Consider the following 15,053-nt stretch of genomic DNA (forward strand, 5'->3'; position numbering starts at 1 on the left):
AAATGACTAAAGAACTTACAATGGCAACGGTACCACCATCGAAGTAGATAACCAGTGGGTTTACGGCCAACCTACCATCTTCAAAGATACCACGATAGGAAGACTCTACACCGTTCACCCCAATCAACATGAATGCTTCTTTCTACGCCTGCTTTTGGTGAATGTACCCGGTCCGACATCCTTTGAGTATTTGAGAACTGTAAACGGTACTATACATGACACTTACCGTAGTGCATGCCAAGCTCTGAATTTATTGGAGAATGACCAACACTGGGATAACTGCATCAATGACGCGTGCGAAACGTCAACCCCAAGTCAAATTCGTGCACTTGCTCTCCATCAGCTCCTACAGAGTTATGGGAAAAATATAAGTCAAAAATGTCCGAAGATATACTCCATCGAAAACAGTTAGAGACGTCAGATATGACTTTTGATTTTACATCAGAAATTTATAACTACACTTTAGTTATTATAGAAGATTTGTGCGTACGTATGGCAAACAAACCTCTTCAGGATTTGGGAATGCCTTCACCTAACCGTATCGCTGCTGTTTCGACATGTGTAGAATTGGATCGTGAACAAAGTTACTGTACGAGTGATCTATTGTCATATGTACAAAATAACACTTCCAAGTTAACGTCGGAACAAAAACACATTTATGATACCATAGACTAAATTTCAGGACGTATACAACTACCTGCTGATTTCTGTAATTTAGTGACGTCCAAAAATGAATTGATTGAAAAAGTATTTCCGAATATTCTAAAAAATTATAAAAATAATAAATGGCTAAGTGAAAGAGCGATTCTCGCACCCAAAAATATAGACGTCCACGAAATTAACATTATTGTTTTGACCAAGATTCGAGACCAGGCAGTCCTTTGCAAGTCAGTCGACACAGTTTTGGAACCAAATGAAGCGGTTAATTATCCATCTGAATTTTTAAATTCCATAGATCTTTCAGGGTTTCCACCACACGTGCTACAACTAAAAATAGGCGTACCAATAATACTTTTAAGAAATATCAACCCACCAAAGCTTTGCAATGGCACGCGACTTGCCGTAAAAAAAACAATGGAAAACCTAATAGAGGCCACAATCTTGACAGGGCCTTTTGAGGGTGAGGCTGTTCTTATTCCTCGCATTCCCATGATTCCAACGGATCTGCCTTTTCAATTTAAAAGATTGCAATTCCCAATTCGATTAGCATTTGCAATCACTATTAACAAAGCTCAAGGTCAATCATTAGAAAAATGTGGTATAGATCTTAATACTGATTGTTTTTCCCATGGACAATTGTACGTTGCATGTTCGAGGGTCGGTAAACCTGATAATCTATTTATATGCAGCGACAATTGGACAGCGAAGAATGTTGTATATTCGCAAGTTTTACGCAGTTAATTTGTATTGTATCTATCTATCTATCTATCTATATAAAAACGAGTTGTGTGTATGCATGTTTGTTTGTTTGTAAAAAGAGCGTTTGCATATGACGTCATTATTAGTGCATACGGCTTTGTATATGCACAGACAATGGGAAAGCCAAGAATGTTGTATATTCGCAATTTTTACGTAGTTTAACTCCTGCAGACGAAATGAATGCTTGCCTGAAAAATTCTAATTTATGGGCACACGTAAAAATATTAAAATTAACTACAAATATGCATGTCCGATTGCAAAACGATGACTCTGGTCAAACATTTTCAGATCAATTGCTGGCAATTGGAAACGGAAAGCTCCCAGTAGTGGGAAAGCCAAAAATATTGTATATTCGCAATTTTTACGTAGTTTGAAACACATATATAAATCTATCTATATTCACAGGTGGGACACAGGGACACAACTACAATGGCGCGTAACGACTTACGCGCGCGGGGGGGCTTGGGGGGGCGCGAAGCGCCTCCCCAACAACTAGTATATTATAGAAATAAGTTTCTGATTGTTGAATAGAAAATTTTTTGCTCTATTTTTGATACCCCACAACAACAATCTCAAGTATAGCAATCTAGAATGCAAACCCAAAACAGGTTAAATAATTATTTTGGAATAAAAAAATATATATAATTTTTGGCTTTAAGATTTGATTAAATCAAAACATTCACCACATTTTTTAATTTTTATCAACATAAAAACCGCCAAAATCACTAATTCAGGAACGTCAGGCAAACTCCAAATGTTTAGCATGGGAGGTATAGGAAGATTCCTTGAGAGTACGTCCTGCCTTAACATCTTTCCACATAGCGAAAATTTTGGATATGACTTAATTACAGAATTCTCTGTCCAATATCAGATTGCAATATGACAGGAGCACCAAATGTTAAAAATACTCAAAAAACGTGATGCGCAACTTCTTCCACCCTCTTTGTTTCTTTTGCTAGAGATAAGGATCTGGTTTTTTTCCTCTCTTTTGGACATTCACCCGAGCAAATCTCTGATTGTCGAAAATAACCGGTAAGGGTACGAATGCATAAGAATGTAATGAAATATTTGATCTTTTACAGATGCATTTGGTGTTTGTTGACATTAAACAGTGAAAGTCGACATTCACAATTTTTTGACATTTACTGTAACATATAAATCTTAAAATCATAAAAACGAGCCGTAATTTGGTTTGATTTTAGCGTTTGCTAAAGGCCCATTCACGATGAGGTTTTACTAATGCCGAGATTTTTTCTAGCCCTAATTTTAGATTTTTCAGACAATTTTCTGATTGGCTGATTCAAATTAAAAAATTTTATGTTTCATAACCTATGTTCGCTGAAAGTTTATTGCATTTGAATGTGTCTTTGATTTCGTTCTTCTTCTTAAATAGCATAAATGATTCTTCTATTTCCTGAAATTGGGACGAAAACTTTTACTTAAAGTCTTATCTAAATTGGTCTTGTAGCTAGTCTTAATTTACAGTTCAACCAGGATATTCCTGGGTGAATTTCCCTGAAGTAATGCTGCTAAAGCTGTTTTGAAAATATTTTAGTTTTAAAGATTTTTTGTTTTGATGCGAGTTCTTTTTTATTCGTTGTTTCTCATTTCTTTTGCTGAGGACGGCCCTTGGCTACAGGGGGTCGTGAAATCCCCAGAGGCATGTTTATTTGACCTTTCCAATATGTTGAAAAAAAAATCCTTAAATTTTTAGAGAATGACATGGGGGGAGGGGCACGGTGGTGACTCGGAGGGGGTTGAAATTAGCAATTTCAAAGCGAATGAGCTCCCCACCCCTTCCACCCAAAGGTTAGATTCTAACCTTTGTTAGAATGAGGAATCATTCAAACGGTTATGACCGTTTTTGGTGTCATAACTCTTTTTTTCTCCAAAGAACAAATTGGTTGAATAGGGAGCGGTTAATATCAAAAGAAAAAAAGAAAATCGCCAGCAACAATATAAATTACAATTTCGGCTGTTAGAGCTCTACAAAATTACAAAGATTGAAACTTGACCCATATTTTCAAGGGGGCGAGAAAAGGGCTGCCAAAATTGAAACCCAAAACCTGACTAAGTCTTTTCAATATATAATTGGGAAATTTAGCCCCATGCAGAAATTTCAAGCTCCTATCTACAAAAATATGGAATTTTGTATTTTTTGCCAGAAGGCAGATCACGAATGCGTTTTCTTTTTTTTCCAGGGGTGATCCTATCGACCAAGTGGTCCTAGAATGTCGCGAGAGGGTTAATTATAACGGAAAGTAAAAGTTATAGTGACCTTTTTAGTGACCAACAAATTGGAGGGCAATTATGCCCCCTCTAAAACTCATTTTTTCCCAAAGTCAACGAATCAAAATTTTGAGATGGTTTTTATTCAGTTTAGTTGATAGCATTATTTAAAAAAAAACTATGAAAAATATTTTTTTTCAAAATAGTGATATATTTTCAGGGTTGTGAATCTATATTTTACTCTATCATCCCTTTTGATTTGTTTTAGTTATAATATATGCATAACTGATTTCAAAAATATGTATAACATATCCGAGTTTTCCAAGTGTCAGTAATTTCAAGCTGCAATTTCTCAGTTTGTTTTTAAGAGTTTTTACAAAGATTTCTACCAGTCACTGCCAATTGCAATGGATGAAAACTTGTGTTTTCTAAAAGTGGATTAATTCTTTAAGATAATCACTTGAGAACTTAAGTGGCTTAAGATTCCCAAAAAGCTAAGAAAAAATAAAAGATGCACTTTTAAGAACATAGTGATTCTAGAATACTGAACAATTTGATTGCCAAACCATTAACTTCCTTACTGATATTTCTCGCTTTAGAAAGTGATCTTAGAATAGAAGGCAAGTTAAAATGTATGTTCTGTTTCACTTTTCTCTGTTGATTGTTTTATGAGTTAAATAATTTGACAAGTAGAAAACTCCTCAAATGAAAATCCGGACTCAGTGAACCCTTAATTAGACAAACAAAAAGTCAAGTAAAACTATAATACTTGACTGAAAAAATATTATTTATGTAATGACGGAAGATTAGGAAAAAAAAAATTTTTTTTCAATCTTGATACTGAAAAACAACGAGGATATCAATCTAACGTACAATCATACCTAGTGTATAGTAGCATAATTTCAGAGCTGTTCCTGGGCGGAGAGGGGGGGGGGGTCAACAGGGTCAGCGGCCCTGGCGCCGTAGCTTGGGAGAGAAGTCTTGGCTAGGGGATTGCCCACTTAGATCCAATTTGTCAATTTGATTCAGCTTTTTGCTTATATTTGAGTAGGGAAAAGCACGCCCTGATTTGTTTTTCCCTGGGCACCACCAACCCTAGGAACAACTCTGCGTAATTGCATAGTAACGTTTTATAATTGTAAAAACGTAAATATACCTAAAATAATATATCTAATGAACGAATATAACTTCAAAGTTTTATTGTCTTTTGTATGGGCTAGCTACTCATACAGCTGATAATTATCTAGCACAATGGTTCCCAACGTTTTTTGGCTAAGCTCAACCTACAGCACCTCTATAATCTTACTCATTCCCCCCCCCCCACCTCACCAGGACAAATAATCATTTAAAAAGGTCTATTTGCTGGGATGTCGAACATTGTAAAATAATTAGCAGCCCAATAATGCTTGAAAAGAAAAACACTTACTTCAAAATAAGCTCCATATTTAGATCTATCTAAATATAGTTGGTGGCTTTGAGTAGAAATCTAGTTGGCGGCTTAAGTAATTAAGTTTCTCCCAGCCATCAATATTTCCAAAATTCCTAAAATTAAGAGTAGATACGTATTAACAAGGCAAGTAAGGGCAAGTTGCCCTTACAATACTTTGTATGTAAGGGCAAGGACTACTTGAGGTCCATTTAATTTTTCTTTGCCACATTCATCCACTTTATGCAATTTAACAAAACTAAAATAGACAGCACTATCTGAAATCCAGCTGATATGACTAATTAACACTGAGATTATCTCGTCTTTCAAAGAAATATTTGAGAAAAAGAGAAGATGAAGTCTCCTATATAAAACTCTCTAGAAAAGAAAACCCAATTCTATTTTTTTTGCAATAAATTGACATTTTTTTTGCATCATTTTACAAATGATGAAGGCATGCCTAGAAACTCCGCAAACTTTGGTCCAAACACAACTCTCCCCAGGCCTTACCAGACTCACCTTGCAGTGGCTGAACAATAGACAGTGAAAGGATAAAAAACTATTAAAGCACTTGTAGCCATATTAGAACTATGTATTTTCAAGGTACAAGCAAAAATAGGAAAGAAAACCTGAAAAAAATTCAATAAAATCTGCAGGTTTGAGAATGAAGAATATACTTAAATGAATTATGCTAAAATTTAATAGAATATGCTTAAATTACTTCAATCAGAACAACAAACCTATTAATTTACACTTTGTTGCTAGTCCTTTTACAGATCTATTATTGTCTGCAATTAAATGCATTTAAAGATATGAAAAATTAACATTACATTGTGTACCACTGTGTAACAGATAGGTTGGTTAAAATAAACTCTGATCAACAGGATGTTTATTGATCACAAGTGTAACGTAGGCAAGATGAGTATATAGTTGGTGAATTTCATAACATGAATGAAACTACAGTTTTTGTACGATTCTCAAAAAAGGATTGTGGATTAAAAAAAATAGAGATGTAACGTTTCTCAATTTAAACACGGCTGTGTTTTGAGCCAGCTTTCAACCTAGGAATATCTTGAAATATTCTGAAATTTCTATGCTTTTCAAATTTACGTCTGAGAATTTGACTCAAACTTTTAACATTATTAAACAGTGTAGTTGATCCTTGGAGGGTCAGTCTATCCAATCCTGCTATACGGAACTGAAACTTGGCCTGCACCTGCAGCTATCCAGCATTGTCACAACACTCTTCAATCCAAGTGCCGTCAGACAAGCAAGAGAATTCTATGGGAAGACTTTGAGTCACCTTTGTCACACCTGGTTACCAAGCCGATACAAATCGTTGGTTTGGACATCTTTTGTGATTGCCTGTCAACACTCCGGCTAGGATTCATTACGACTTTAAACCAGCCGGCAGTAGATGAAAGCATCCAAGAGGAAGACCCAAGCTCCGGTGGAGTGATGGTCTAGGGAGTTTCCTAGACTAAGCTAGAACTTTGCTGTCTGATGCACAGGCCATTGCTGCAGACTGCCCCACATAGAGAAGGCTCTAAACGCTACCTTGGCATGAGGATTAAGTATGTAATATTTGAGGAAATGCTGGCTAAAAAGATTTAAGATTATTAAATTGCATTTAATATCCTTATGGATGGACTAGTCAATGGAAGATTCTCTTCCTTGAGCTTTGGTTAGAAATCTCAAATTTCTGCCTAGAAAATAAATATATAAAAAAAATAAATCATTAGGCTGATTCTAAAAAAACATAGAAGAATTATTAAGCTTAATTTTACCCATAAAAAGCTACAAGCCTTATAAAATTTGCCTGGTTTTCAAAAAAAGGGTGAAACACCCCTTAAAAATCAAAGAACCTAAATGAATGTCAAACCATCAAATGCCACATATCAGAGACCCCTACTGCATAGGCTTCAAGCTCCTGTCTTCAAAAACGTGGAATTTTACATTTTTTGTCAGGAGAAAGATAATGGAAGCGTGTTTTTTTTTTTCAGGGATAATCATATTGAGTGATTGATCTTCAAAAAAATAGGAGATGGCTCATTTGAACACAAAATAAAATTTTTAGTGTCCTTTTAAGTGACCAAGGTTAGAGTTCAACTAGCCACCCTCCTCCACCTATTTCTTCCCCAAAATTGTCCAATACAAATTTTTTGAAAACTATTTTGTCCTATGTAGCAGAAAAGTCCCAAAACTATGCTTTTGGAAATAATATACCCCCCAGCCCCTGGGGATGGGCATAAGCTATAAAACTTCCCATTGTCTACAGATTTTATTTGTTATGGGGAAGCACACAGACATCTTTCATGAGGGGGACGGGATTTTAGTGCTTGGGGTGGGTTTTTGAGGGGATAATTTTCTGTATGGGGGCAAATTTCTTGGGGTAAGCTTTTCAGGGGAAATTTCACACTGGGAGGTTTTGTCAGAATTCCTATATGAAATTTCTTTTTATTTGTCTTACTTTCTCTTTGCCTACTACTCAATCTTGGGATCATGACCATTTTATGACTTCATGAAAGAAATAGAAACTTTTGACTAAATTAATGTTACACACTATGAATTTGTGTCTGAGCAGCCAATGAGGCTAGTTGAAATTTATAAGAGTTTTAGGGGCAATTAATTCCAACAGTAAATTGAAAATAGACTTTTTGTATGACATCATAATCATAATCAGCTCTATATATAATCAGCATTATTGGCTAAGCTTTTTATTTACTCAATATGTAAGCCAGCTTCAATTTAGTATGTTTGTTGTATTTGTTGGTGCCTTTTCAAGCCAGATAATAGAACAAAGTTAAGTTTACTCCTTTTTGAACTGATTATATATTCAAAGCTCTAAATAATGATTTGACAATTAAATATGATACCACTTGAAGCAAAAAATATGACAAATTATGGAATCTGAGATGACACAAAAAACCCATTTTTAGAAAAAATATGACACTCCTTAAAAAAATTTGGCAGCCCTGCATAACACTTTATGCCTTTTCTTGTGCTCTTATGAATATAATAATCACTTCTAACTGATATTCAAATTTAAGCAATTTTTATCCTAACCTAACATTATTATAAATAATTTTAGCACTAAGAAAATATAGCATTTTCTGTTCAAAAATAATGGTCCTGAAAAAATGTAGTATTATTTTGTGGAAATTGAGTGATATGTCAATTTTTTGAAAATTTATCATTTTTAAGAGCTCAATAAGTGCTTAAATCTCAATTTAAGGTAGAAGCAATTATTATATGCATAAAGTGCATAAAAAAGGTCTCAAGCAATATATTCACTTTATAGGAAAGCCAGTTATATGACCTGCTATAATTTTTCCTAAAATTTTACTTTAGGTACTTTTGACTATTTATTTTTTATTAGTTTGGCTAAAATTATAGCAGTTTATATAACTGACTTACCAATAAAGTGAAAATACCACTTGATGCATTTTTTTTATGTTCTTTATGAATATATTATTTGCTTCTAGGCTACTGCAAATTCTAATTTAAGCATAAGCTCTTAAAATTGACAAATTTTCAAATAAAGTATGACTTATCTCTCTTTTTCCACAAAATAATACTACAATTTCTCAGTGCCATCTTTTCAATCATTTTTGAAAAAATAATGCTACATCTCAGTTCTAATACTATTTATAATAAGGTTAGTTTAGGGTTTGATTAAATTACTTAAAATTGAATTTACATTAGAAGGAATTATTACATATGTAAAAAATATAACAAAGGCATTGAGTGGTATATTCACTTTATTGGTAAGCCAGTTGCATGAACTGATATAGTTTTACCCATAAATTTTCTAATTAACTTGGTGATAATATCTATGTAGCTAGAAAATTATGTATTTTAGGAGTATCATAAATATCCCAATAGTTGGATAATGCTATATCTCAGCTTTTCTAAAATATAACTAACTAGGCAGCTAATGAAATTTTCAAAGCAAACTATTCATAATATACAACTAGCCAAATAAATTATTGCAGTTCAGCATTGCACAGATATCTACCAAGGTGAATAAACCTTTGACCTAAAATGTCTTTTTTTATCAAACTATCCTACTTTTGTCCTCACTTTAATCTAAGTAGGCTTTAGACCGGTCAAGTAGGCTATATTATTTTTTTCAGTATGTTGTTCTGAGAATGTAATGCATTTTGATCTGACCAAATGACTTTCTTTTTTACAATTATTTTAATTCAAAGCAATTCTCAAACCCCTTTACAATTGAAAGCAGTCTTTTTGTTCTAGCATGTCTCCTTCTTTAAAACCAGTATTATAAACCTTCAAATAGTCTATATTTTCCTTAAAACTAAAGTGTAAATGATATACTTACAAAAAAAACTATTAATAAAAAAAACTGAAATTAATAAGAGACCGCCATTTTTCCTCCAAATTTTGCCGTTTGATGATGTGAAGAAATCGTTGTGCCAAACTGTAAAATAAGCAGCCGAAAATTAAGCCAAATGCTATAGAAACAGGCGGAAGGCAGATTACGCATTTTTATCCTAAATATTGGAAAGGAAGAATCTGAAACTTTCATCTTGATTTCCTAAGACACAATTTTATCTGCGAGTAGATCAAAAAGATTTATCAAGACTTATTCCTGACCCATCATCACTTACAGACTGAAAACCGTCGCGAAGCCAAAAGAAGACTTTAGAAGGCTTGGCATTCCAAAAAGAAGAAGACAGCCATATGCTAAGGAATATAAAAAGGTCGATAAAATCCATTTCTCGTATCATCAAAAAAGTTTTTGATAATTTTATATAATCCTATATTAGGCTTAGTTGTCATTTCTACTTTATTTATATATATATATATATATATATATATATATATATATATATATATATATATATATATATATATATATATATATATATATATATATACATATATATATATATATATATATATATATATATATATATATATATATATATATATATATATATATATATATATATATATATATATATATATATATATATATATATAAAAATATAATAGCAGTTTGGGTGGCGCTTCGCGCCACCCCAACACCTAGTTGGTGGGGGCGCTTTGCACCCCCCCCAAGCCCCCCCCCCCCGGCGCGCGTAAGTTGTTACGCGCCATATTAGTTACATGCCATTGTAGTTGTGTCCCTGTGTCCCACTTGTGAATAGAGATAAACTGTAATTTCTTTTCGAACAATCCCTGTGTCCTATATATATATATATATATATATATATATAGGTAAAGGTAGTGGGGATGAATAAGCAATGCGACCGAGAAAATTTCGTTTCTTTTCCCTAAACAGAAAAGGTAGCAGAAGAATAACCATTACAGGGTATATTTCTCTTAATCCCATCACCTTTTATAGGTCTTTCAGGCCCACGCTATGATTAAAGATTTTTACCAACTTCATTACATCATGTTAATAAATAAGCAAACTCTAGGGGATAAAAGTGGCTTTAAAAGGTGACAAATTCAGGAGTAGTTATTGCGCTTCTGTTACAAATTAACATATATTTTTTTTTAATTTTGATTGAAGTTATTTTGGGAACAAGGGAGTGGATGATTTGCAAGGACTTAAAAAAAATTTTAACCCAGGAGGTAGAAATTTTTCCTATGACCTAGCCCCCAAGCTTAATTCTATAAAGAAGGTATTTTTAACATTTAAAAGGTTGAGTAGCCAAAAAACCTTTTGCCTGAACAAAATGTCAAATAAATATGCAAAGAAACTAAAGTATTAGCATATTACTAAAAACATTATTAATCTTAAATGTGTGTCTTTTATCAAAGGAAAAAATTATCAAATGTGGTTAGGATATTGATCACTATCGTATTTTCCATTTTGCTTAACAATCCTTTGAGAACGATCAAAACCTCTTAAAAAGCACATCCCCCAATCAATTATCAAAGGAAGGAGGGGAAGGGTGCTCTGGAATTCCCAATATTACTTTTTTTAACCTACATTTCTGTATGATATTTTGCACAATATTTTTCCTCATTAGCGTTCTAACAACTTCAATTTAAAAAACATCTGTATTGGCAGTATGAGAAAACATAGGACAAGGAGAAAACGAGGCAGTTTACAGCCAGATGAAAAAAAAGAATGACAATTCAAAAATAAGTAGTAGTAGTAGTAGAAAGGTTTAATAGCAAAAACTTGACAGCTATCGCTGATTTGTGTTTCTTTACAACATATTCGAAATCAAACTATACTTGTAAATATAAATCAACTATAAATATTAACTCTTATTGTACATTTTGACGAAAACCGGGACGAAAGAAATTACCATATCGGTTTGTTCTTGCTTTAACGGGAACTATCTTATCTTGCTTTTTCGTTCTTGATGGTAGATATCAATCGGGTAGAATGTCAGGCAAGAGCTTTTAAAAAAGCAATAACTTTCAAAAACTCATTATCAGAGTTGCGTACCGGTTTTGGTGTGACGGCAGTCCTAGCCCCTCAAGAGCCTTTTCGTATGGGATGTAACGGCGGCCCAAGATGATTGACACCGCTCGCTTCTGAACTGATTAAAGCTCCTGACAGAGATACAATGTTCTAAGTGCTGAGGGTACACATATTCCAGAATGGGGCGGACATATGCCATGTGTCCATGCTTAATACTCTCTGTGTTCGCATTGAGCCTATGCATATCGTTTAAAGTCTGTAGACTAGAGTTTGCACTTTTAACCACGTGTTATATATGTGTGGCAAAGCTGAAGTCATTGGAGAAAGTAACTCCAAGGATTTTGATACTGTTTGTTAGAAAGAATGGAACATTTGGCTCCATAAAATCACTTTTTAGCGGGTTAAAGCGCACTATCTTTGACTTGTTCACACTAATCTCAAGATTTAGCTCCGTGCACTCTTTTGTGAAAACGCTGAAAATATTTTAACTGAATTGTGGCGTCACAACTCCGTTTTGTACTAAATATTTCAGGATAAATGACAGGTCGTCCATGAACTTGTAGCGGTGGTCAAAGTCAGCTATGAGGAAGTTACTTACAGACAAGAATTCAATAGCCACAAGCTTAGTGCCTTGAGGGGCTCCACAGGTGTAATAGGACCACAGGTGGAATAGCGAGCAAACAGACAATGCATCCTCTGACTGAGAAAGTCCAACACAAGCTTAAGATTTCTTTTCTTAGCCTCCATTAGCTTGAGATTAAGGACAGCTACAATGTGATTTATTAATTCAAATGCCTTTCGGAAATCTATACAACCAAGGTCTACAAAACTGTGACCTTTTTTGACCCACTTGAGGAAACTATCGTATATCTGCACTAGGTACACTGAGGTATTACAGTCTTTCAATCCGCAGTATTGTCTCTGGTCGATAGATCCCTTGATTTGACCAAGTAAGACCCTCATGATAAAGGTCTTGGCCACTTTTGCCAGGCATGGTGTTTGTGAAATAGGTCTAAGTTCGCCACAGCTCTTAGGGTTAGTAAGCTTCGGAATTATGCTAGCGTAAGCTTTTATCCAAACAGCTGGAAAAGCCAAAAAGCAAAGGTTCATCAGTACTGAGAGTGGTTTCGCAATAAAAGGGGCGTATTCTCGACTCAGTTGAGGTGGAATTTCGTCTGGATAAGCTGAGCAGTTTACTTTCACCTTCATCAGGGTCTTATAGGTTGTCATCTCATCGAAAACAACTTCACCTTCATCTGTGCAGGAGTCAAGTATTTCAGACTTCTGGGCTTGTGTGGGAGAAGGAAATGACATCCAGATGCGGGTGAAATATTGATTAACCTCATCAGCAGTTGTGTAAGTTCCCTCAAGGTGGCTTATTTTTATGCTGTCATGAATAAACTTGTCAGTAATTTTCTTGACCGCTCTGTGCCATTTCCTGGGATTAGTGTGCCTAAAAAAAGCCCGAAAACATCTCAAGCCCGTAATCTTTCTTCGCACTTCTCATGAAAGAGGTAACGTGATTGCGTAATATTGTCGCGTCTTGCAAATCTCCTTGGAAAAGCTTGCACTTTTTTCGGATTAGTTTTTTGATTTGGGGGATTATCCAGGGTTCATCACTTTCACATCTAATGAAAATCTTTTCAGGAAAAACTCAAAGTATTCGGCATGGCGAACTTCGCTGAACAGTTGGCATTTTTTATCAAGGCTTTTGTCTCCTTAGACTTCTGAAAAAGTGTGAGCAGCTATCCATTGACCATTGGTGCTAATTGCTGAATCAGTAAGCGGACGGTACTTGACACGCTTAATTTTAGGCTTGGGTATTGAAGCGGTAGCTAACCAGAGCACAAAGTTGTGATCAGAACAGGCAAGTGGCCCAAGGGATTCAGGGGTTTGGTAATATATCTCACAGTTGGTCAGGATTAAATCGAGTATGCTGCCGGATTCATGTGTTTGGAAATTTACAACCTGCTTGAGGGAAAGGCATGATGCTAGCCAGCTTTTCTTGGTTTGGTTAAAGTCCCCAGCCAGAACAATAGCAGGGTTTCCATGAAAATCAAGAAGGTTGTTGACAGTCTTTTGGAGGTATGTGACAAGATCACAGCGGTTTTTAGAACTTTCAGGGTAGTAGACTGAAGCAAAGATGATGCATGTGTAAGCACGCAGCATTGCTTATGGTTTGCACCAAACCCACATAGCCTCATGTTCAGTGCTTTCGAGTTCACGTAGCTCCTTCATAGGGACATCTTCACGCACGTAAAGGACTACTCCACCGACTAGTCTGCGGTTGCCAAGAGCTTGTCTTGTTCTGAGATATAGGGCATAACCGGTAAGTTTTCCAGTCACTCCAGTCAGATTCCAAGTTTCTGCTATGGCTGCGACAGAAACATTGTTCTGCCGTAATACTACGTCGATCTCATCTATTTTATTGCAAAGAGAACGTGTGTTACAAAGCAGGAATGTGGGAAAACACTTCTTTGCATTGTATGCGACGGGAGACAGAGTTGATGGGGGTAGTTTAGAGCTTTCAGGGCCTGGGTCTACGTTATATTTTGAGAGGGAGGGCAGAGGTTTCTGATTCGAAATTTTTACTTCTATGTAGAACTTGTATTTTGCTGTCAGTAATTTGTCGTTCTGCCAGAGACAATTGTCTCAATCACTTTACTGGGGTGGTCTTTTTGTCTAGTTTTAACTCGTATTCCAGCTCTTTTCCCGCGCCGCCTTCTTCTTTTCTGTCCGTACAGAGTAACGCATCCTGGAGGAGCCTTCAGCAATACAAGTTCGTTTAAATGAATGAAGGTGGATGGCACTAGTGGTGAAAATGGATAGGGTCTTTTCATCAAACTGCTGATACCTACCTGGCTGCTCATCACACCAATTACTAGTCCGTGAGCAACTGCATTCAGCACTATAGGAATTTCTTAGGGTGTTTGATTTTGATCTCGCACAAATATAGGGCTAAACTTTCCAGATGGTCTAGAGCCTCAACAGCGCAAGCACCATCTAGGTTAATGTATGGATGTTGTATATAGATTGCACCACCACCAAGCAAGGTGAATAAAGCTCAATTAAAGTGATCTATTTAGTCTGTATGAAAATGTCACTCATATTTCTGAGTCTATGTGTTTGTATGTGTATTTACATCTCTCTCCACCTGCTTGCGTGTCTTTCTGTCTGTTTGCATACCTGTTTGTATGACTCTGAGTGTTTTGTGTGCATGATTTTGTTTCTCTCTCTCTCTGCCTGTGTGTCTGAGCGTTTGTTTGTTTGTATCTCCGCCTGTTTGCGTGCGTGTGTATCTGACGTGTGTTTGTAAATTTTTTTTATCTCTGTGTGCCCGTGTGTCTGAGTGTCTTGTTTTCTCTCTCAGTGCCTAATTGTCTGACTTTGTGCGCTTGCGTGTGTATTTGTCTCTCCGTGCCTGCTTGTTTGAGCCCCTGTTTACTTGTCTCTGTGTACATTTGTGTCTGACTTTGTGTGTATTTTCGCTTCTCTCTCAGCCTAGGTGTCTATTTTTCTGTCTCATGAGTGCCTGCGTGTCTGACTTTTTTTGTTTGTATATGTTTTCGT

The 15,053-nt window shown here is 35.5% G+C and overlaps 1 protein-coding gene and 1 long non-coding RNA gene across 2 annotated transcripts in view; both read right to left on the reverse strand.

Moving 5' to 3' along the window:
- Nucleotides 1–9,482, reverse strand: part of LOC136027056 (uncharacterized) — a 29,971-nt gene extending 20,489 nt beyond the window's left edge. The window contains exons 1-2 of the long non-coding RNA XR_010617482.1: nucleotides 9,417–9,482; nucleotides 5,075–5,190 (exon numbers count right to left, since the gene is read on the reverse strand). This is a non-coding gene — a long non-coding RNA (uncharacterized LOC136027056). The remainder of the gene's footprint in view (nucleotides 1–5,074; nucleotides 5,191–9,416) is intronic.
- Nucleotides 1–15,053, reverse strand: part of LOC136027058 (proton channel OtopLc-like) — a 428,472-nt gene that overhangs the window by 273,136 nt on the left and 140,283 nt on the right. The gene's annotated exons all lie outside the window — the stretch shown is intronic.

The sequence above is a fragment of the Artemia franciscana genome, chromosome 5 (genome assembly GCF_032884065.1).
Source record: "Artemia franciscana chromosome 5, ASM3288406v1, whole genome shotgun sequence".
Lineage (NCBI taxonomy): Eukaryota > Metazoa > Arthropoda > Branchiopoda > Anostraca > Artemiidae > Artemia > Artemia franciscana.